At 39.5% G+C, this 25,427-nt stretch overlaps 2 pseudogenes across 2 annotated transcripts in view; both read left to right on the forward strand.

Moving 5' to 3' along the window:
• LOC307195650 (ADP-ribosylhydrolase ARH3-like) overlaps positions 1-25,427 on the forward strand; it is a 103,222-nt pseudogene that overhangs the window by 7,868 nt on the left and 69,927 nt on the right. The gene's annotated exons all lie outside the window — the stretch shown is intronic.
• LOC307195382 (small ribosomal subunit protein uS2-like) lies at positions 17,767-24,705 on the forward strand (annotated as a pseudogene). Its single transcript has one exon. The product of its transcript is annotated as a small ribosomal subunit protein uS2-like (transcript).

The following is a 25,427-nucleotide window of genomic DNA, read 5'->3' on the forward strand; positions in this document are numbered from 1 at the left end:
TACGCGGGCCTCTCACAGCCGCGGCTCCTCCCGCTGCGGAGCACAGGCTCCGGACGCGCAGGCCCAGCGGCCATGGCTCACGGGCCCAGCCGCTCCGCGGCACCTGGGATCTTCCCGGACCGGACTGGGGCACGGACTCACACCCTCTGCATCGGCAGGCGGACCCCCACCAGGGAAGCCCCAGAGACACTTTTTAGTGCATGAAAAATAAGCTAACAAGGGCAATATATTGGCTTCCACAAGAGGTGTGTACAGATGTGGAAGAATGTTTATACAAAGCCAGAATACACAAGCATCATCTCCCACAGGTCATTTGCACTGTGCACTTTGAGTTTGTGCAGTGTTTCCTGATCTGTACTTGTCCCATTAATTTAGGCCACCAACAGTGATGTAGAGCGATGAAGTCTCCAGAACTAGGGATCTACCACGGAACCCTTGTTGGGCCCCTAATACACAGGTGAACTAGCAGATCCGAGGATGTGTCTTAAAAGAGAAGGGAAGACGAGGGGAGGCATTTGTCCATAAGAACGTGATTTGAAGAAAACCTGTCTCAAAGTGAATAATGAGTGCATTTTACAAAAGATTGCAGCTAGTTCTTTGCCTTGCCATTAAAGTTAATAAATTAATGTTAATTTTCAGAAGCAGTTATAAATAACTTTAAAGGAGTATCGTTATCTATAGTTGGTTGGTAGGGGAATTGGCCTTAAAAATAATCCTGGATTAGGTATCCATTCTATAGTGTTGGCAGAGAAGAACCTGCTTCTTAAAGATCTCTTTAAGATGAATGAGCATAAGATGCAGATTCTCATCCTAGACTACAGTGCAGTTCCTGTCCACAAAAATCTGGGGAGACAATTGCATTAACACGCCAGTGTTACTGATTTATAGTTGATTCTGAGAGCAGAAGGAAAACTACTTTTTGGAGATATGGAATTCTGGTGGGTGTGTTTTCAGATTCTGAAATTTAGAGATGAAAAGAACCTTTTGAAAACTTCCTTTATTTTCTTGTATGTGTGCTTCGGTAAAATTCCAAAGAAAGACTAATTTCTGTTGTTAGCTTTTCTCATCCACTTACTTGCTTTTTTAAAAAAAAAATTAACCAAATTTATTTTTGGCTGTGTTGGGTCTTCATTGGTGTGTGCGGGCTTTCTCTAGTTGCGGTGAACAGGGGCTACTCTTAATTGTTATGCCCAGGCTTCTCATTGTGGTGGCTTCTAGTTGCAGAGCACGGGCTCTAGGGCTCGCAGGCTTCAGTAGTTGTGGCGCGTGGGCTCAGTAGTTGTGCACGGGCTTAGTTGCTCTGCGGCATGTGGGATCTTCCCGGACCAGGGCTCGAATCCATGTCCCCTGCATTGGCAGGCGGATTCTTAACCACTGCGCCAACAGGGAAGCCCTTACTTGCTTCTTTTTGAGTGTTTCTAAATTTGGATTCATTGGAGAGAAATCGATTTCCTGAGAATTCTTTAGCTAATATTAAAATTTAACATATATGTTATTTTTAATGTTTTAAAATGTTTTATTTTTATATGTTTAAAATGTTTTATTTTAATGTTTTAAAATATTTTATTGTACAAGATAGATCATTACAATTTAGGTAATATGAAAACAATATTCAGAAAAGTCAACTACCAGTTTAATGTTTAAAGACTTCAGAAATTCTCTGGAATAGCTTCTATCTAAAACCAAATTTAAAATTACTATGGCATTGCCATCTTGACTAAAATTGGTTTTGATTTACTGGCTTAAAAAACCTTTATAATAAAGAGTGAACAATCTCTAGTTGTTAGTTTTATCCAACACCACTTTGCGTTCCTTTTGAGCATCATTTCAGTACATTCTGTGCAGTGAACAGGAGAGGGCAGCATAACCTCAGCTGTTGGAAAAGCAGTGCAAACCAGTCTTTCTGAACAGAGAAGGCTGGGAGCTGATGAAGAGCAGAGTTATAGCAGCAGGTGCTGCAGTGTGTCTATCAAGCAGGATACACAGGAAACAAATGTGAAGTAAAACTGTTTAATGCCTCTGAATGCTGCGGAGTTTTACGCGTATTTTCCAGAGTAATAGCCCCTTCCCTTGTAAAAATGAAATGGGTCAGATGTTGAGATTTTTATGGGATTTAGAAAGCTGTACATGCCTAACAAAGAACTTGGCTCTACAGCTGTGGGTTTTCTGATCTCTATTTTTTTTATGGAGTAGTAATTTTCTAATAATACTAGACACTCATCTTCCTTATTTCTTCTCAAATTTCTGAACCAATTTTAATAATAATACGTAACCAGATCTCAGGTCAGTAAAAGTACATATATGCACCTGAACTGCTACTGTCTGTTTTGTTGTAGTATTAGTGCAGGAGAGAAAAGGTTAGATTGGTAAATCCATGGATCTCAAGGTCTTAAGACCTCAGCTTCTGTTTAACATCCAGTTTGTACCTCTCCTTGAGGAGGCAGCCTCCAGGGAGTACAAACCTGCAGTGTGCAACCTGGATATATTTTGCTGGAATGTGTGTGTGTGTGTGTGTGTGTGTGTGTGTGTGTGTGTAAATAAATTTACGCATGTGTATAAAGAACTTGTATTCTTTCTTAGCTTCCTTCAGGAAATTTAACCAGCTATTGGAAAAGTTCCTGGAGAATCAACATGTATTGGCTTTAAGAAAAAAGAGGAGAAAATGAAGGCCTAAATATGAAAGTTTTCTTGCTGCTTATGTTATGTCTTTACCCTGGTTAGGAAAGAAAAGATTCAAAGGATTATTTTAAATTGACGAGTTGCATTCCAGCCTCAACTTTCACTTAAAAATTCTATATTCTTAGAAATCTCGTTTAGGAGATAATTTCCGAAAATCTGACCTCTAAAATATGGATCTCTGTTGCTCATTTGCATTAACTTTTGAGCTTTAATTTCCTCATGTCTGAATATAATCTGCTTTGGGCAATGCTTGCTGTTTCTTCCCACACCCCACCAATTTGAGAAAGCAACCCTTTTGTAATGGCATAAATTTGACTTTTGTGCACTGAACAGAACATTTTTAATATGCTCACTTTCCATTAAAATCCTTGGCTAACAAATGCATAATACAGCACTTATGGATTCAGCAGAGATCCAAAGGTGAACCTGAAATTTCATCTACCGCTTGGTGGCTTATATCCCTGGCAGGGTTACTACATCAGAAATAATGACTTGAGTGTGAATTTGAATGAGTGAAAACCATAGATGTTGAATCACAATGCAGTCAGAGGTTTATCCTGGCCTCCATACATAGTAGGGAGGGAATATCTAATGTTAAAACCCATTTCCCCTTTTTTCAGTATGCTGGGTCTCATTAAATAATTGTGAACAAAGACACTGGTACTAATTTTCATCCCTTTTGACATACTAAGGACTTCAAAATGGGATTTGACAGGTTTTTGGTGTGTCTGTAGGGCCGACTGCTGGGCATCAGATTGGTTACTAAAGGTTGTTATAGTGTCTGTACCAATCCCCTTGAAAAGGGGATGGCAGTGGTGCACACACGTGCGCGCGCGCACACACACACACACACACACAGAGACACATACGTTGTAGTGGTTGTTCAGCCCACACTGGCTTTATAGTCAGGTGAGTGGGTGGAGTCCTTGGGTGTGAATCCTGGCTTTGCCAGTTAGTGATTGTGAGACCCTAGAAAAGTCATTTAGCTTATTTATTTATTTTTGAATTTATTTTATTTATTTATTATTGGCTGCGTTGGGTCTTCGTTGCTGTGTGCGGGCTTTCTCTAGTTGCAGCGAGCGGGGGCTACTCTTTGTCGAGGTGCACAGGCTTCTCATTGCATTGGCTTCTCTTGTTGTGGAGCACAGGCTCTAGGCACACAGGCTTCAGTAGCTGTGGCACGTGGGTTCAGTAGTTGTGGCTTGTGGGCTCTAGAGCACAGGCTCAGTAGTTGTGGTGAACAGCTTAGTTGCTCCGTGGCATATGGGATCGTCCTGGACCAGGGCTTGAATCCATGTCCCCTGCATTGACAGGTGGATTCTTAACCATTGCGCCACCAGGGAAGCCCTATTTAGCTTATTTAAATCCCAATTCTTTTTCTCTAAAATAGGAATACTAATACCGTCTTAGAGTTTTCTTGTTTTTGTGAAGATTAACTGAGATAATGTGTAAAGTGCTTAGTCCACTGTCCAGAACATAAATGATGGTGGTTATTATGGTGATAATAGAATTAGCACAGCAGATTTAAATACATACAGCAAGTATAATCAGACTACTTTTTCCTTCCAAATCCCTAACCTACATAAAGATAGCTTTAAGATCTGTTAAAAACTCAGGTATCCCCTAAGGAATAGGTTATAACTTTTTGTTACACAGTGCTTGAGACAATATGTATGTGTAACCTTCTCAGAAAAGTTTTATAAATAGCTTTCATAGGCCATGGACTTTATTAGGGTCCCAATCCTACGGGATTCATCGAAGCTGGTCTAAAGATTATTTAGAAAGATTATAGAAAACTGTTCTGCCCAGTGGGAGTTTATGTCTGTTCAGACTCCTGTTCTTGGCTTCAGCTCTCAACTGTGGCTTTGTGCCTCCATAGATAGCATGTTCATTTAAGAGCATTGGTTGTGGCCGTTTGGAGCTTTTATCCTGAACAGTATTTCCCGAACAGGAAACTTTTGCACTATGCTAACATACTCTATGTTTAACACAATGTGTTCATTTTAATTCTGTTAGAATCTCTTTGTTGTTGTTTTTTACCTAAGAAACAAAATGAGTTTAAGTATTTTGAAAATATAGGTCTTCTTACTTGAAAGCTCTTTGATTTTGGGTCCTTTGTGCTTTCTTTCAACTACAATTTAGGTCTTGGAGCAACGAGGTCAGATAATCATTCTTTCCCTGCCCTTCATTCTGGTTGCCCATTTGCACTGCCCATGTTAGCTTATAGATTGCATACTTGAGTTTCTTGAAGGTAGGAAACACTCTTCTTATGTGCTTTCCCTAATGCCTAATAAGATGTTTTGTTCAAATAGTGCTTAAAAAATGAGGACGTGAATATGAACTGTATATTTTATGTATTAGGGATGTGAGCACCGCCAAGGATCCTGGAAAGATGACAACTGAATACTATGATAGGGAATATGTATGGTACAGATTAACAAACACAGTCTTTAATTTCAGCTAATTTAGAAAAGAAATTAAACAGCTACTTTACATATTGAGTAGATAACATGTTACTCCAAGAGGTGATATGGGCTGAAAAGAGTAAGTTTGGTTAAGTGTAGAGGCAAGATGTAGAAGGAATAGTTGAGGGAAGCTGTGGGTTTTAAGAAATCTGAACTTTAAAGCTAATGTGAGCTGCTGCCATCTTATGGCATTTCTGCCAAGATTGAGTCATTCTATTAAACTGGCAGGGCCCTGGCTTTGACAGTAGGACAGTTCTTATATTTTTAGGAATCAAAAATAATGTATCAGTTATAATTGTTTTGTTCTTGTCCCCAGCACTCTTCATTCTCCCCTAGCAAAACCCCAACCCTGGATAATACAATAGTTCTGGTCCATCCCTGCACCCACATAGCTAAACACCATCACAGAACAGCACACAACCAAACCAACTAGTTTCATATTGAATATGGATGCAGGTAGGAGGTTAGAAATTGTGGTGGCAACTTGGTGTAATTCTTCCTGATTGTTTCTGTTTTCTCTCATTGAAATAAGAAAGCAAAGTTACCAGCTAGAATCAGCATGAGGGGAGGCGGTGATGAAGATTTGAGGTGAGAGGAGAGTGACAGAGTGAATGGGCAAAAAGCATGTGATCCCACATCCCCTTCAGATACTGTCCCCATTTCTCAATTCCCATTTACAGCAAAACTACCCACAAGAGTTGTCTATACTCTCCGTCTTCAGTACTGCTTCCACAGTTCATCTTAAAACCACTCCAATCGGGTAATCACTCAAAATTCCCCTGAAATGTCTCTTGTCAAGGGCACTGGTGAATTACATGCTGTTAAACTTAATGGTCAATTCTCAGTCCTTAACTTTTTTTCAGTGACATTTGACAGTTGACCACTCCCTCCTCTGAAGTACTTTCTGGTCTTCTGTTTTTTGCTACTTCATTGGCTCTTCCTTCTTGGTCTGCATTACTAATTCTTCATCCTGTCTCTGACCCAGTCTTGGAGAACTCAGCTTTCATTCCCTGGATCTCTTCTTATCCACCCACTCTCTTGGTGGTCTCATCCATATAGATGTGGAGGGCTTCCAATTTATATCTCAGTCACAGACCTTTCCCTTGAACTCCAAAAGCATTTACCCAACTGCTCACTTGACATCTCTACTTGAATATGTAACAGGCTTCTTTAATCAAACTTCTGATATTTCCTCAAAAAACTTACTCTGCTCCTGATTCCTCCCCATTGCAGGAAATCACAACTTTATCCTCTTAATTGCTCAAGATAAAAGCTTGGGAGTCAAGCTTGCCTCCTCTCTCTCCTGTATACTCCACATTCGGTTCTGTCAGAGTATCCTGTTTTTACCTTCAAGATACAGTCAACATGTGGTCATCTCTTACCCCTTCACATAGAAAATAGAGCAGCCAGATGTCACATGGTCCAAATCCATGCTGATCATCACAAAGGTAGGAACAGGAATTAGGATACATTTTGGAGAAGTTGATAGACCGATGTTGCCTTTTTCTCAATATCAAGCTCCAGCCAGTCAAATGTTCACAGAAAGGTGATAATAACTCACTTTTTCTAGTTCTTTGGCATCTACGCTGTCCAACCTTAATATCTCCTTCATTGTTACATTTATTTAGCATGTCCTATGATTGCATGATATTGATTTGTAAATAGGAGTAACAAACAGGCCACCACCAGTTCACCTGTGTCAGAATAGCTCTAAAGGAGAAGCCATCTGCGGAGGATAAATGAGAGGCACTTACATGGCCAGAGGAACCTAAAATAAACAGAAGGGAAAAAAAAAAAAAAAAAACCTGAGATGCTGCAGAACTTGGGAAGCAATTTTATATCAGTTCTACAAAGTTAGAGGGAAATTCAGGAGAAAATCTCATATTCACCTGTGATAGGGACAGCAGCAGGCTGGGCACTTAGGGGATCAGTAGGTATAGTTTTTCAAATATGTGTGTGTTGGTCTTGTGTTTGTATTTGCGAGTATGCACAGTGCTCATAGACTGGACATAAAGAACAAATGGTTCTTTATTATGGAACTTTCCTGGTGGTCCAGTGATTTAAGACTCTTGGCTTCCACTGCAGGGGGCACGGGTTCAATCCCTGGTTGGGGAACTGAGATTTCGCATGCCATAAATAAGTACAAAAATTTTTTTTAAATTAAAAAGAACAAATTGTTCTTTATTATAATTTTAACTTAGTACAGCACCTAACAAAGGGCTTTGCATATTAAAAATGCAAGCACTAGTTGAATGAATAAAAATCTACTGAAAAATGAGCATAAACTACAGCATATTAATAAATTAACACTTGTTATCAGTGTAATGTTTTTCTTATTTAACTGCTGTCTTGATTGAATCTGTTAATTGAAAATAGTCAATTAATAGTCAATAATTTAACCTATCCAAGAGATACATTGAGATACATATCTGTTTTCTTAGCTAAAAGTTAATTGCTGTGATTTCAAACACCTTTTGGATCTATCCCTAAAGAAGTTACAGAAAAATCTATTCATTTGTTAATCGTTAATAATACAGCCATTGTGACTTAGGTGTATAAATATACAAACTAGATGCTCATGTTGTCAAGTTACTGCTTATTTATAATTTGGATCCTGAGTTTCCTTGGCCACTTCTAACCTGAGCAAAAGTATAGATGGCAGAGCAGTGAAAATCCAATGCCTCTATTGGATGAACGAGTAAAAGATGTGTCTCCAAATGGAGGATCAAGAACATCATTTTATGTATTTTTGAATTGGCATGTTAAAGAATTCAGTTTTAAATTGAATTGTTAGAACTTTATCATTGCCTCTGTGGTTGCTCCAAAAGCTGATTTTGAGCCATCTGAAGTCACTAGGTAAGAGGAAAATGAAAAAATGTATTTCATATGTTAAATTCATACGTAAATTGAGTGCAGTTGTAGGCTTCAGAAGAAACACTTGGCTCCCATAGATTTTTTACATAGTGTATAATAAAAGTCTGCAATATGATACCTCACACGTCCCCATTAACCTCTGACACGGAATTTGTTCTATTCTGATTGTTTTTTCATTGATACAAGTGTTTGGTGAGGAATTAAGGAGCTTTCCTTCACAAATGTTTTGTTTGATTTACAGCATTTTTGGCTGTGATAGTCCTGGTTAGAATACTTTACTGTTGAAATCTTAAAAAAAAAAAAAAAAAATTAGTTAAATTCCCAAAGGATAATGTGCATCAGTTCTATGTTAAGCTCTTTGTTCAGATTTATGATTTCAGCCTCCAAAATGTGTTTTCACTAACATTATAGCGTGATAGATGAAAAAGTGTGTGCACAGCTTAAAACATTTGGAAATGCTTCTATAAGTTACTTTTATGCTGGGCAGTTTACTTTTTCCATAAAGGTATTTATTCCATACTCTACTGTCGCACAGGTTTCTGAAAGGTGAACATGAGTTCCGTAGGAATTCTATTTTTGGACTTAAAAACTGGAGTTGTGTGGGAGACAGTTTTTACTCTTGTCTAATTGAATTGTCCAGCTTTTCCCCTTCTTGCGTACACAGACATCAGTTTTATTTGTTTTTCCTTGAATATTTATGTGTGCTTCCTTCACTTACAGTACAAAACCCTCCCAGTTAAAGAGTTAAGTGTCATATTCATCCTTCATTTTTCATGCTGTTTCATTCTCCTTTTTGACTTTTCTAATCACCTTCTTTCCTCCATCACTTAGTAGTTGTGAACCATCAAAGTATAGTACCATCACCAAGACAGCGTACATCGCTAAGATGAATACTGCTTTACACCCCGGATCTGTTCTTCCCAGTGTGGCTGCCGGTAGCCCTAGGTGGCTGTTGAGCACTGGCAGTGGGGCTGGTCCAAACTGAGATGCACTGAGTGTAAAACACACACTGGGTTTCAAAGACTTAGTACAAATAAAAAGGACGTAAAATATCTTATTAATAATTTTTATGTTGATTACATGTTGAATTATTTTGAGCTTATTGATTTAAATAAAATGTCTTAAGTTTTCTTTTTTAAATGAGGCTACTAGAAAATCCTTTGGAAAATGTAGCTACCAGAAAATGTGGCTTGCATTATATTTAGGTTAGACAGCACTGCTCAACATCAATCTTTCTCAAACCTGGTTACCCATCAGAAGCATCTAGGAAACTTAAAAAAACCCCACAGTTTCCTGGGTCCTACCCCAGACCTACGATTTCCAAATACTGGACATGGGTCTTAGGAATCTGTGCTTTTAGAAAGCTCTCCTGACAGTTTTGAGGATGCCAGTTAGTAGAGCAGCGCTTGTAAACTTCTATTCCAAATGCCCCTCTTTTGCTACCTCAGGGCAGCACTTCTTGGCCTGGATCTCATGTATTACAGGAAATGCTATTTTGTGTGACTGAATATGGTGTGGGTAAATCACAAAAACAAGTCCCTACCTACTTGCTGAAGTAGTTCCCTTTCCCTAATGTATTTAAATTTAGAACTCTGAAAAGCGGCTTAGTGAGTAAGGGTACTTGAATAATGATATATCTAAGTCAGTTGGGACCAGCAATGGTCATTTACTTTTCGTTTTTCTTTTTTTTTTAAGACTTTTATTTTTTTAAGAGTAGTTTTAGGTACACAGCAAAACTGAGAGGAAGGGACATAAATATCCCATATACTCCCTGCCCACACACATGCATCGCATCCCCCGCTTTCAGCATCCCTCACCAGAGTGATGCATTTGTTACAATTAATTGATGAACCTATAGTGACACATCATCATCACCCAAAGTCCATAGTTTACCTTAGAGTTCACTCTTGGTGTTGTATTGTTTGCTTTCAAAAATAGCAACTGGGTAGGGGGGGGAATGATATATTCATACACCAAACATTTTAACTTAAAAAATATGTACGGACATTCCATTGTCATCTTTTGATGTAGGGCCAGAGTGTTTTCTTGACATACTGGTCTGCTGATTAGAGCTCTCCAGTATCTTTCATAAGCAACATCCAAAATGCCTTCTTTACAATTTCCACTTGTATTTCTTTAAAATGTAGAATGATCTTAAATATACATATGAGGCAATCTACGTGCAGTACTTTCTAGATTATTGTGATCTTTTCCCCTAACCTTCTGTAGTTTTGTCACTTCATTTGGCAGAAATTGTTTTTCTACTTATCTTTCCAAAGCATTTCACTTAGCTTCCACAGAGATAACAACTCTTTGTTTTTGCTCTTAGGCTTTATAAGTTTACATAATATTTATTAAATTACAAAATTCCAATAACTATTACAATGGTCACAATCAAGTTTGGCAATAAGTTTATGTGGCTTTTGTTAAGCATAAAACTCAGTGTACAGGTTTCCGAGATGTAGGTTGCTGTCGAGAGCATTCAGAGTGCTGTGGACATCAGTCTTTATGCTTAACAGGAGGAATGGATAGTATGGTGAATTAATCTGGCAAATCAGTTAATGGAAGGTCATTGAGAGAAGTTCTATTATAAAAACAGTGGTATTAATAATAGTAATAGTAACTGATATGTATTGAACACTTACTGTGTGCCAGACATAAACACGTGTGTATATTATCATACCTCACTTTCACTCACAAACATCCTTTGAGGCATGATTTATAATTAGCCTCCTTTTACGCTGGAGGGAATTGAGACTTCCAGAGGTTAAGTCACTTAAGGTCATACAACTTTCAGTTTGGAGATAAAATTCAAACCCAAGTCAGCCTGATCCCAGAGTCAGGGACCAACTTTTAGCTTCAAAAGCCTAACCTTGGTGAGAGGGTTCATGCTGTCCCTTTCTGGAGATCTCACTTGGCCTGACATTGATCTATAGGACTGGATCAAGGGCAGAGACTCTGCAAAGCAAGCAGTCACCATAACAAATAACTTGCATGTGTGTCTTAGATCAGAGGACAACTCTATAAACCTTTTTTAGAATATGATGAAGCATCATGTAATTAATATATCTAATGTCTTAAACCAATGAGTAGATTTGGGTATTTTGAAGCAAATTTTGCTGAGAATATTATTTGAGCTAGAGCCCAGGCTTCAAGGAGATAAATTCTTATCCTCATTTCTGGACACACTATCCTGGGATCCCCAAACCAGGTATTTATCATGCTGTCTCCTTCGTGGTGCTTTTCTTTGGTGTGATAAATGTGGCTTCCTGGAAAGGCTGCTTTATGCCAGCCTTGAGGCAGAACACTTTTAGCTCAAAGAAAAATAAACTGGCTTCAGAAAAAAAAAATCATTGTCAACCTTTTAATCCTTCCTTTTCCATCTTCTTTTTCCTGACTGTGGTACCATGCATAGTTCAGTCTTCAGGGATCCATTGTTCATTTCTGGAAGAGCGTCAGGTGACCCACACGTGCACTTTGAGTGCCTTTTACATGCTTTGTCACACCCATATTTGTACGTGATAATCGTGCATGGATCAGTCAGCTACAACACTGCCCCAGGTTATCTCTGCCCCCACCACCATTTTCCTCCCCCAGGACAGCAGGGTGGATAGCTTTGCCAAGGTGTCATTTGGTAATAAAAGATTTTTCCAAGATGTTTTCTAGTGAGCTGTGGAGCACTTACAGCGGTCTGTACCTATTTTCTTGTCTTTGCAAGCGAGTAATAGCATTTACTTTCTTTGAAGTATAATTATGCCCGAAGAAGTCACTCTATTAATTTGGTGGCTCTAGATTTTCTGAGACTTTACTTTTGAACCTGCCCCACTGGAAATCCGTTTTTCTAATGATAATTTTGATCTGACCAAAAAAAACCCACCAAGCTGTGTAGCTTCTTTGTTGCACTGGTAAGAGTAATCAGAATTATTCTGTAAAGTTTTCAGTTCATAAAAACTTGCTAGGGAAGTGAGCAACTTTGTGCCTTAAACTCGGACATAGATTGGCCGTGCCGTGTCATTTGAAGTTAAAAATTTCTGAATGCCAGAAAATAAGCAGCTGCCACAAGTAGGTCCAAAGGGAATAAAAATACTGAAATTTCTCTTCTTTCAAGCCTGTCTCTGGGTGTCTGTGAGACAGTATTAAACATCAGTTTCATTTAACTTCAAAAACGTTAACTTTATGGTTAAATAGCTGTCACGATGAAAAGAAATTCTGTCATTGTTTTTCGCATTTCAGGGCTGCAAATCAAATTGAATATCAAGAGTGGATGGGAAGCTTGCACATAGCTTTGTAGATGGACAAACTCAAACAATTTGCAGAGGGCACCAGAATTTGGATAATGGCTTACATGTGTTTTGTAAAATAAATGCTGCTTGTGTAGTAGACCAGCAGCCCTCAAAACTGTGGTCCCTGAACCAGTGTATTAGCATCACCTTCATCTGAGGAAGGCAAATTCTCAAGCACCACCCAAATCATCTTACAGCAAAAACCCTGGGGAATTCCCTGGCAGTCCAGTGGTTAGGACTCGGTGCTTTTGCTGCCGGGGCCTGGTTCGATCCCCGGTGGGGGAACTAAGATCCCACAAGCTGTGCAGCGCAGCCAAAGAAAACAAACAAACAAAAAACCTCTGGGGGTGGAGTCTAGTGATCTGAGTTTAAACAATCCCTCCAAGTGATTCTGTATACTAATGTTTGAGAACCACCGCTGTACACAATTATTTTGTTTGGAAGGAAATTTTGGCATCCTCTCTCCAAACTCGTCATTTAATAGGTAAAGATTTAGGCTCAGAGAAGTTATATAGTTCATCTAAGGTGGTGTTTCAAGTTGCAAGAAACAAAGTCAAACAACGATTTAGTTAATGGACATTTTGTGTGGTGTCACTGATACCAAGTCTTAGAATCTATTGTGTGGACTCTGGCATCTTTTCCACTATCTCTGTTATTTCTAATACTTCTGACTAAAGAAGGACCTTCTCTCTTTCTACCTCATGGCTTCTGCTTACATCTTTTCTTGCCTAACTGCTTTTGCTTAATGCCTTTCCTTTCCATTGGTAGTTTCATTTTGTTTTGTCTTGTTTCTCAGGTTCTGCATAGTTCACGGCCTGTATCCCACTCCGTGTATTACTATTTAAAATCCCTAAGAGATGATCTGGTAGACATTATAGAGTTCTTCCATTAGGCAGAGCTCTAGTGCCAGACCATCTCATTCATTCATTCATTCATTCATTCAACAACTGTTTACTGAGATTTTGTGTCTGTCATTATTCTGGACTTTGGAAACACAACAAAGAAGATAAACAAAATATTCAGGTCTCCACAGCTCTTAAATCTGGACAGAAAATAGACAAAGGATAAATATTTACAAGTCCACAATCTTTTATCTGCAATTCTGAAATTCAAAAAGCTCTTCAAACTGAAAGGTATTTCCTAACTCAGTTGGCAGCAAAACCTGACCTGACTTGAACTTCTCTGGCAGCAGAACGTGACCTGGGGAAAGATGAAGCTATTTGTAGTCTTTGTTTATCCCTCTTGGTATGAATTCCCGTGAACTGCATTGAAGAAATGTTAATGTTTGCTTATGAGGAGCTGTCACAAAACTTGATGGGAGTATGCCATAAAGCCTTCCTAAAAATTCTAAAACAATTAAATTTGGAAGCATAGATGGTCCCAAAGGTTTTGGGTAAGGGATACAGATCTGTGGTCAGGGTTGCTAAGCGCTATGAAGAAAAATTATCAAGGGAAAAGGATGAGAGACAAACACGGAATGCTATGTAGATCATAAACATTAATGATTGCTGTTGTCCTCAGCATGCATCCAGCTCTGGGAGCGCTCACTAACGTGCAGGGAATGTAATCACCAGTACAAGACAGAGGGGCTTTTGCAAATAAGTTATGCAAAAAGAACATGCTAATTTTGAAACTTCTAATCCATTCCCACCAAGTAATTCCTTAAATACAGTGGAAAATATTATTAAAATTACGGCCTGATGTAGTAGGACATTAATGCTTTTAAAGCATGTGGAGTCCAAGGAGATGGATTTAAATGATGCCCTTCGATAGTGAGGGCATACATATGTTTAGATAAATGTTGACTAAGTGGATTAATTAGTGACATGGAGAAGAGATTATAAAGAGCAAGGGAATTTGAATTATCCCTCTGTGTGTGTGGTCCAATCTAAGCAAATTTGTGACCCTTTTTTATATGCAGAAATAGCATATGGAAATCTCCTATGCAATGTTAGTGATAGCATCAGTCTTGCCAACTTCAAATTCTGTGCCACTGTTTAAAATTTTTTCTCATTTTACACTGCATGCAATACAGTCTCCACCTGCTAGGAAGTATTGTTACTAAGCTGTTATCAACATGTTTCAAAATATAAGTGCTGTTGACTCTATTGCCTTTCCTTATTATTTTATCTTAAGTGTATAAGTTGTAACAGTATCTAATGTGCAGTGAACTGTATCATAAGCCCAGAATAAACTTAATGAATATTAAAGGATGGATATGCATCTTGTCATAGGCTGGATTTAAACTTTTAAGTGATTTCTGGCTTTTTAATCTCTAAAAATTTTAAATAAAAAGTTATGTTTGGCAAAGGATCATGCATTGAGATCTACGAAATCACAGTGCTGGGTGAAAAGTTAAGAATTTCTTCATCATCCCCCTTGGCACATGATCACACGATCTCTGCTTGGATGCTCGAAGTAGTAATACTCAGCCACCTCTATTTATTTTTTACCACTTCGTTTTTGCTCTATGTGGAGTAAAATATATTAGCAAAACTGCTCGGTTGCGTTCTCTGAAGTTACAGAGACTGGTCTACTCTTCCAATTTTTGATATATATCACCATAGTCTATCACCATCTTTTCTTTGCCAAGTTGTCACGAAAATTAGTTCGTGTAACTTTTCTTCATAGCTAATGGTTTCTAAACTGATTGGTCTCCAGTAGACACTTATTTTGTATTGTCTATTTAAAGATGTAACACCCAGATCCAGGCATTTAGTGTTGTTCTGATCCACATAGAATAGAATGACACTAAAAGTTTCCTACCTCTGGAACCATACTGTTACTTCACAGTCCTGTTATATATTTTCTTATTTATGTTCTTACTCGGAGCTGTTGTCTTTGGCACTTGCCTGGCACCTTGCTTGGGCTGCTCTGTATCTTAGAGTTTTTTACATCCTATCCTACAGATTCATGCTTGTTGGTATAAGCGGTAGGCAGAAATTAGCCAATTTACTAGTACGTTGGTAGGTTGATATGATGCTACATCCAGGAATAGTTCCAGATTAACTGGAAAAACTCTGATTACATTAATTGGAATTTTAAAAGCAGGATTTTCATTCTGTTTTAGATTTTGAGGGGTAATCCAATAGTTAACCGTGCTGTTCACAGTATTCTCATTACTGTGTACCCTACATTTATTGATTTCAGAAAGTGTTGGTGGGGATCCATGTTCAATATATTAAGCCCTGAACTAACAAGTAATAGCTTCAAGTAGTGTTGATGCATAAAAAGTTTTCCGAGAAAAAAAAAAAACACCTACCTTATCTTTGTATTTGTTTTCTAGAATTGACCATAAGGATGTTAGAGGGTCTGTTTTTTTTAACTTATGTGGTTAGAAGAATGAGTTACAGTGTTGATTACAGATCTTCATTGCAGACCCTCAGTTTATGAGGTTAGAGAGTGATTTATAATGTTGACTATAGGTCAGATTGTCTTTGAGAAAGCTGTGCTTTCAACACCACAGGATTAAAAGGAAGAACCGAAAGGAAAAACAGTATATTAAAAACGACTCTCCTCCCAGCTCCTATTCTCAAATCCCACTCTCCCCAATATCCTGGTTTATAAACCAGTGGAAAATTGATGCTGGTGACTGATGGTCTTTGCCTCCATGTGCTGACTGCCTTCCCTACCGTTTTACTTTTCCCAAGCTTCTCCGTCTGTGCTTATAACTTTCACTCATGCTGGTTCTATCAGGATTATTAAACTGGCTGGGTCCTGCTTTGTGGTCTCTTCGAAAGGAAACTCATAGCTACAGCCAAAGACTATGGAGGAAATGTCACTTTCCCGGTTTTAGCACCACGTTGCTAAGGGAGTTACACTGTGTCATGAAAAATGGGTTGGTTACCCGATTTCCAAGACCTCACTCATGGATGTAGCCCTTAGGAAATATCAATAAAGGCAAGAATCCAAGAAAGCCATATTCAACTCCCCGAAGGGAGTCATATTTTTAAGATAGTAAACTTTGAAATGTATTTTGTATGATCCTTTTAAACATTATAACTGATTTCCTGATTGTAGAGAGTGAAGTGGCCAAAAACACAAATAAAAATACAGAAGATAATAGTTTGGAGAAACTGCCATTTAAGTATTCATACTGACTGGCTGTGGCAATAATGTGTACTGCATACTTTTTCATAAATTAATTAGACATTTATTTTAGGTTTTAAATGGTCTTAACTTTTATTCTAACCTCTTCCCTCATCCCAGAGTTTTCAAATTGACAAAAACTTTCTTAATTGTATCTCTACCTAACATGGATAATTTAGAAATTAGAAATTCTAATTCATCTGGTATAGAACCAAGTTACCAACGTAAATGGGTGATATTATTTTTCAGAAAAATTATTCTCCTGGGAAAAACCTATTGACAATGATAAACTGCCCAGATTTTATTCTTATAGTAGGTAATATAATCAGAAGATTTGGGGGAGTCAAGTCCTTAAGAAATGTAAAATATTTCTTTGGAGGAGTCTAATTATTGACAAATTATAAGGATCTTCAAATGTGCCCCACTGTACAAATAGGCTGTATTTCCACTGAACTTGCCTAATGACCTTGTAAACGAAAAAATCCCCAAAGTCGAGTGGTTTTTCAGTGTCAGTAACACTAAGTAGATAAAACTTGAGTCACATAAGAACTCCTTAAGTGTGTATATGTTTTTCATTATAATAATTTGCTTTTTAAAAGGCATATCTGTATTAAATGTATATGTGAAACAGAATTGCCTTCTGGAAAGGGCTAACCAAATACTGAAGTGTAGGCCAGAGATGATCTTGAGGTGTGAGCTCTGGGTGGTAGAGGACATTGCAGGAAAGGCCAATCACCAGAGGGCTAGAGTGGCATTTGGAATTATTGTTGATTGTCCCTCCTACCAGTTTTTAGTTTCTCTGATTCATTAGGTAACAGAGTGAAAATTTTTATTTAGATCAGGGGATAAAAGATCTGTGGCAACTCAAACATGGGCTAGATGTCAGTTAATCTTTGCTCTATGAACAAGTAGCTCATTAAAAGCAGTGAACAGGATTATAATAGAAATGTGTGCTTTAGCATCAGACTAAAAATCTTGCAGCTATCGAAATGAATCTTTCTAGGTAGTCACCGTGTTACTTACAAGTCTTCCCTAGTCTTTTCATCCAACTGGAATTTTCCACTTAGAACTCAACACTTTCTCTCTTCCTACTTCTGAAAGCAATGCAACCCATTCGTAAAACCAAAACCAAAACCAAAACCAAAAAAAAAAAAACAAACAAACTTCTATAGTTTTGATACTTGCTTATGCCAGTGTAATGTACGAATTTTGTTTATTCCTAACATTCAAGTTCTCTATTTAGATCAGCTTTGCTCCTTTCCATCATTGCCTTAGATCCCAGTTCTGGGTGGCACAGGCACCAAAGCTTGGTGCAAGCAACAGTGAGGATTAGGGGTGGGCAGCGGTAGTGGGTAAGGGAGGCTCAGAAATGGGCCATTAGCCGGGAGCTAATAGACTCTCAGGTCAAAGTGACATTAAGGAAGTGAATCTTTTAACTCTTATGTCCCCAAATCTCCTCTCTTCCTAATTGTTTCCCCACTCTGGGAGAGGGCCAGTTATGAGACCAAATCCAAACAGGGACAAGATAATATAGTAGTCCAGGTCCCCTCCAGCCATGGAAAACAATGGAAACTCAGAGGACTAAGATGGGAGCTGTCCAGGATTAAGGTGAGGGGTACTCAGTGTTAGAGGCAGAGCTGGATCCTTCAAGCATTTCTTTTGGAAACTGAGCTTGGACAAAAAAAAAAAGAGAACAGGACCTAATCCCAAAGTTTTGTGACTTGGATAACAATGTGGGAACCATGAGGTATTTGGATGGGTAGGAAGGAATGTGGCTTCCCTGGGTAGCTGGAAGAACATACAATAACTTCTGAACATTGTCAAAACTCCTCATTCTGGTCCATGGTTAGTTCCTCTCCTTCCATGTCTCACTGCAACCCCAGAAGTCTACCAGATAATTCTTCTGTACACTGATTTCTGGATTTCTCCCTTGACATGGATGCCAAGATGCTGATTTTTATTAGAAGAATTACAGTCAAGAAATACTGCCGTATTTTCCTCAAATACCTGAATAATTTTAAGGTAGCAAGAGGCCACTAAGAGAACGGTTTTATTCTCATTACACGTTGAATTAGGGAAGGTAAGAAGGGTATGTATGCCCCCTCCCCAATTATTCGTAACTGAGGTCCTGTGTTGAACCTTTCTTTCAAAACTGCTGCAACACAAAAAAAGTGCTACCTCGCTTCATCCTCTTACCCATCTTACCTTCCCTAGGCCTTTGTCACCCTACCTGGATTTCTCCTCAATGGCTTCCCTGACTCCAGTTTTGCTACTCTCCAAGCCAAACTGCATTTCTGCTAGACAGGTAAATTTCCTAAACCTCTGTGATGACCTATATGGGAAAAGAATCTAAAAAAGAGTGGTTATATGTATATGTATAACTGATTCACTTTTCTCTACAGCAGAAACTAACATGACATTGTAAATTAGCTATACTCCAATAAAAATTAAAAAAAAAATAATCTGGGTTTTGGGGAGTGACCATCATAGTGCTCCACCCTGGGAGAAGAAACCGACTTTATACATTTGGAGAAAGCAACTCAGTGTCTTGGTTTTGTGTGATGAATCTGCATGACACAGCTAGTTTCATTACTGAGGCTTTGGGCTCCAGCTGGCTCCACTAACAGGCATTCTGAAAAGGTTTTTCTAAGAAATTAACTCCATGGAATATTGAGGCCTGTCACCTCTCTGTTGGTTCTAATCTTTCTGACATGATTTTACTTGCCAAGAGTATGCATGTCAGTTTTATATTCATCACTTTGGTTGAAAATGTTTGGAGCAGGAAAACCAATTCTATGGCCGGGGCTTTCTAGGTGCATGGATTTCAGTGGCCTCAGATGGTTGCCACACCATAATTCCTGCAAGCTCCCAAACTTCTTGTCCTTGAAGTTCTTTAAAAGCAAGCCTCAAAACCCTAGGAGATAATGTAAGCAATTGGTCAGGCTTCTACTGTCCCCTCTTCTTGATCCTGAACTAAATTAGCATGATCTCATTTATTCTCCAACTTTTTATTGACAGCCTATTATGTATCAGGTTTACCCCCATGGAGAACACAGGGTAGTGAGAAAGTCAAATAACCAGACTGACAATAAAATAAAGCCTCATACATACCATGACAGGTGCAGTGTAGGTTAGGGCTCTGGAGCCAGACTGCATTTGAACTCTAGCTCTGCCACTTACTGGCTGTGTAATGTTGGCCAGGTAACTTAACATCTCTGTGTCTCAGTTTTGCTATCTGTAAATGAAAATAATAATAGCACCGCCTTTCCACACTACCCAGACAGGGGTCCACATGGCTTGTTCTGCATTCTCATTGTAACTTAAAGGGAAGCTCTCACAATGTCCAGAGCCCTTGATGTCCTGAAAATGAAGCAGCAGGATGTCCTCATTCCTTGCAGCAGGAACCTACTTAGGTGGCACCAACCTTGACTCCCAAATGGAACAGTACATCTACAAAAGGAAAAGTGATGGCATCTACATCATAAATCTGAAGAGGACCTGGGAGAAGCTTCTGTTGGCAGCTCGTGCCACTGTTGCCATTGAAAACCCAGCTGATGTCAGTGTCGTATCCTCCAGGAATACTGGCCAGCGAGCTGGGCTGAAGTTTGCTGCTGTCACTGGAGCCACTTCTATTGCTGGCTCCTTCACTCCTGGAACCTTCACTAACCAGATCCAGGCAGCCTTCCGGGAGCCAAGACTTCCAGTGGTTACTGATCCCAGGGCTGCCCACCAGCCTCTCACAGAGGCCTCTTACGTTAACCTGCCTACCATTGCTCTGTGTAACACAGACTCTCCTCTGTGTTATGTGGACATTGCCATCCTGTGCAACAACAAGGGAGCTCACTCATTGGGTCTGATGTGGTGGATGCTTGCCCGGGAGGTTCTGTGCATGCGTGTGGCACCATCTCCCGTGAACACCCATGGGAGGTCATGCCTGATGTCTCCTTCTACAGAGATCCTGAAGAGGTTGAAAAGGAAGAGCAGGTGGCAGCTGAGAAGGCTGTGACCAAGGAGGAATTTCAGGGTGAATGGGCTGCTCCAGCTCCTAAGTTCACCGCTCCTCAGCCTGAGGCGGTGGACGGGTCCGAAGGTGTGCAGGTGCCCTCTGGGCCTATTCTGCAGTTCCCACTGGAGACTGCAGTGCTCAGCCCACCACTGCTCAGGCCACTGAATGGGCAGGAACAACCGCTGAGTGGTCTTAAGCTGCTCTTCCACAAACTCAAAATGGAAACAGGTTGATGGAAAATAAACAGTTTCTAAAGAAAGAAAATAATAATAGCACCTAATTTATAGGATTATCTTGAAAGTTAATTGAAATGATGTAAGAAAAGTGCTTAGAACAATACCTGGCACAAAGGAAGTACTCGGTAAGTATCAGCTAATATATTCCAGCCCAGAGGAAAGGTGGGGTGCAGTGAAACAGAGCATGGGCCAGCCGATTATTGTTGCTACAGACTAGTACATATGAGAGTCTGATAGCCAGAGTCCACTTTGACTGGTCATGGCATCTGTCCTGATTGGCCAGTACGTCCATTTTTTTTTTTTTTTTTTGCGGTACGCGGACCTCTCCCGTTGCGGAGCACAGGCTCTGGACGTGCAGGCTCAGCGGCCATGGCTCACGGGCCCAGCCGCTCCGCGGCATGTGGGATCTTCGCGGACTGGGGCAGGAACCCGTGTCCCCTGCATCGGCAGGCGGACTCTCAACCACTGCGCCACCAGGGAAGCCCAGTATGTCCATTTTGATTGGTGGAGAATTAATTGTGCTGTGTGGGTTGTTTATTATTATTTATATCATCCCAGAGTCTAAATCATTGGTCCTGAAACATTAATATGCACTAGAATAAGTGGAATGCTTGCTAAAAATGTGGTTTCTTGGACCCCAGCCCAGAGAGTTTGATTCAGTTAACATGGAGTGGACACAGAAATATTTTATACAACCACTGCAGGTCTGCTGTCTGAGAAACTCTGATTTGGAGGGTCAGGGAAGGTCATCTAGAAGAAGTAACATTTAAACCAAGATGTGAAATTCTAGTTCCTGTAGGCAAGGAGATGGAGAGAACAGAATGGAGTAGAAGATTATTCTTCTCAGAGGGAACATTGTGGGCAAAGGCACAGAAGTTAAGGGAGAGAAGTTCAGAACGGCTGCAGTACTGAGTACAAGGGTGGAAGCAACGGGAAAGGCTCTGGTCATAAAGGCGTTGTAAGCCATGGATTTTTATTTTATCTTTGGGACAATGAATAGGAAATCACATATTTTAAGGAAGGGTGACAGGATTGTATTCACACACCGGAAGAGCTCTGGTTTTGTGGAAAGGGGAGAAGTCCAGCAAGTCAGAAACAGGAGGCCAGCCAGTGGGTTCACTAGTGAAGACTGTTACCTTGACAGGTGGCCTGTCTTCTGTCCTCACTCTTGCAGTTGGCACTCTCCCTGACTCCTTCCTCTCTTGACCCCCTGGACCTCTCTTGACTTGCTTAGCCACTCAGGTCTTATTGGCTTTCTTCACATCAGGTGTGGCCTCCCTGCTCCTGTCTCTGGCAAGAAAGATGCACTGGTCTCAGTGCCTGGTCACATGGGTGCCTGAGGAAGAAGAGAAAGAGGAGGGAGAGGGTGGAGGTGACTCTAATGTAAGATGTGAGAGGGCAGGTCATGTCCATCTCTTTGTGGCTACAGAAGTGGCAACGTGTAGCAATAGCGTCTAGGGGAGTAGTATATAGTAGGTGCTCAGCAAATACTTGCTGAAAGAAGGAGAGCTCTGCCTGCAACAGTGGACCCATCCGTAAATACCCGAGGGTAATTCTAACTGCTACAACCTTGTCATTGTCAATTAGGAGTCATTTTAATTCATACTTTCTTCTCTTTTTTTCTCCTTATTCTTTGCATATTTCCTAACAGGGAAAGGCGGTTGGACATCATTTTTTCATTAGTTAGTCAACCTCAAAATATTGTTATTTTAGTGATGCATGTTATCCTGCTGTTGTATCTTGGGCTTTTTGGAATTACTTTGCCAAAGCAGAGAAAGTACAAATCCTAGAAACCTGTTACTCTCTAAACTCGCTTCATAAACCAATCCAGAGTCATTTTCCACAATGGGATTGAGAAAGAAAGAACAGTCAGTAAAGAAGCGTAGCACTTACTAGCTTACCCTTCAGATCCCATCCTTCAGCTAGCACTTTGGTGCAGGATCCCAGGAGGGCAAGAAGTAGAGAATGGGGGTTAAATAAACTTCAAAACTGCTATAATTTTCCAAGGGCCATGCTTTGAAACCCTGGGATTAGTCCCTGGAAAATCATTTATTCAATTATTAAGACAAAGTTATGGATAATGCTTTTTCCTCCACCTGACTGGATATTTGCTAAAGCTGAGTTGTACCCATTGACAATAGGGATTAGGAGGCTTTCGCTATTAAGTGCCAACTGTGTTTAATTGTTACTGCAAGAAAAATAGAATTTACTAGTAAACTGTGCAGAATTTGAAACAAAGTACCCTTTTTACTTTTGTAGGAATGTGGATGCTAACCAAATGTGTCCGCATGGTTTCAATTAAGTGGAGGAATGTTAAATGTAAAGCTAAATTGATGAAAATAACCAAACTTTCTGACAAACCTATAAATTGGAGTCTAGAACTCATTGCCCGTACTGTATGGCAGCCAGAGAAACGTTGCTAGATCATCAATTTTTACTTAATTTTTTGAGTTAGTTTATACTTGAAAAGAAAAAAGGAGTGCTAGGCAAGTAATTTAAATTCTTCCCAGCTATAAACAGAATATGCACATTGGATGTGGACTTTATTCTTCACTGTATGCAATTGAACTGATTGTTTATTCTTTTAGCAATTTCCTCAGAGAAATTTTCGGAAACCTAAGACAAAGATTTCAGGGAACTTTCATGTCAACATTTTGGCAAATGATCTGGCAAAATGCTAGTCACTGGACTATTTTTCTAAACTCCTCCGACTGCTCCATAGCAATCCTTAGTCTCTTAAAATAATGTTTTAATTTTCCTTCCCTCAAATTTTTTTACTCCTTCAAGTTGCTGTCATGGTGAGATGACAGTGTTCTCAAAAAATTATGAGTTTGGAGAAAATTCCAAATTTCTTGCTGAAGACAGGATAAAATTACACAGTCAGAATCTAACTCTGTGCACGTTTCTGCATATGTCAGAAATTTCTACTATAGAAATTTACCTCTGAATACATCTTTTTATTTTGTGGGAAATGGCAGGAAAGAAACTGTTTAAACAAAAAAAAAATGTGGAGGCTAGGGCCATCATCTTTACTGTTGTGATCTTCGTGTGATGTGAAATGGGCTCTCCTCGCTGAATCATGGCCCGGGAACACTGTCCCCACATCTTGGTCCCCATCGCCCTACAGATTCAGAGGCCTCCTGAGATCCTCTTGCTTAGGAAGTAGAACTGCCGCCAAATGTAGGGCGGAGTCTCTTGGTTTTCATGGCCCTGGCTCAGGTTCAGAGATTGCCAGATGGACCCTGTGTTCTAATTTGGTGCATTCCCAGCCAAGGGCCTATTCACAACCTATTTTATGCTGTAATTTTAACAATTTTTGTTTTTAATTAGATGATCATTCAGCACATGTTTTTTGTGACCACTCAATAAGTGTTATTTTTGCCAAATTACTTTTTGGGCACTGTCATGAAATGGCTCCTTTAAATGCTTTCAGATCAAGTTTTCAAACCTTTTTTTCAAACTCACCCAAAATTTTAAATCAGACATAATTAAATATATTACATATTTACATTAGACTCTATTTCAAATTTTCACTACCTATTTAAATGGCATCCAGAGGGGGGAAAATAAAATAATCTTGTTTGAGAGTAGGTAACACAGTTTTCCCTAAATTTACCTTTGGATCTAGTTGTTTCTAATGGTTCTGACTTTACTCAATTAATATTGCTGCCACCCCCATTAACTGCTATATTTAATATGTATTAAGATGCTCTATTGATAATAAAGTATTTGAGCATTTTATGTAATGATAACCATCCAAAAGTTGTATCATCTGCACATTTGACTAGCTTAAACCTCTAAGGTATTCATTCACATCACAGATAAAAACGTTGAGCATTTGAGTTCTGTGATGAGCCACTGAGCATCTCCCTCCAAGTTCAGCTGATCTGAAAATACTTATTGTGCATTCTCTGCTCTGCCTTGGGATGCAAAGATAAAGAATATTACATGGTCTCTGCCCTATTTAGAGTTCAATAGGGATGTTAGTAATGCGCTGATTGATAAATATATTCCAGCCAGCAATGAATCCATTTAGTGTTGTATTCCTTAGGTCACATTCCTGATTCTTTCAATTTATTAAGTGCCTTCTATATATCAGGCAATATGATAGGTCTTGGGAAAAAATAAAACATGGTCTGTGATCATTATTTCATCTACAGATTTATCCTGAAAGACTGTATCAAGGGTTTTGCTATAATCAATATCCACTATGCCAGTTGATTTAGGATAGTTTCCACCATGTGGCTTTACTAAATTCGGATAGCCATAGCTTGTAGAGAGCAAGCCTAACGCTCAAGTTTAGGATGGTACCTGAAGCTTTCTGATACTCTGTCTCCTTAGGCATCCCTTTGACTTTATCAAGCTCTTTTGTAGGTTTTATATTTTTCTTATTACTTTATTTTTAGAAAACTCCATCGTATATTTGTATTTCCTTTTTTAATATATACATTTATTTATTTAGTTTTGGCGGTGTTGGGTTCGTTGCTGCGCACGGGCTTTCTTTAGTTGCGGCGAGTGGGTCTACTTTTCGTTGTGGTGCGTGGGCTTCTTATTGTGGTGGTTTCTCGTTGCGGAGCATGGGCTCTGGTTACGCTGGCTTCAGTAGTCGTGGCACGCGGGCTCAGTAGTTGTGGCTTGAGGGCTCTAGAGCACAAGCTCAGCAGTTGTGGCACATGGGCTTAGCTGCTCTGCGGCATGTGGGTTCTTCCCGGACCAGGGCTCGAACCTGTGTCCCCTGCATTAGCAGGCGTATTCTTAACGACTGTGCCACCAGGGAAGTCCTGTATATTTGTAT

This window comes from Stenella coeruleoalba (assembly GCF_951394435.1).
Source record: "Stenella coeruleoalba genome assembly, chromosome: 12".
In the NCBI taxonomy this organism is placed as follows: Eukaryota; Metazoa; Chordata; class Mammalia; order Artiodactyla; family Delphinidae; genus Stenella; species Stenella coeruleoalba.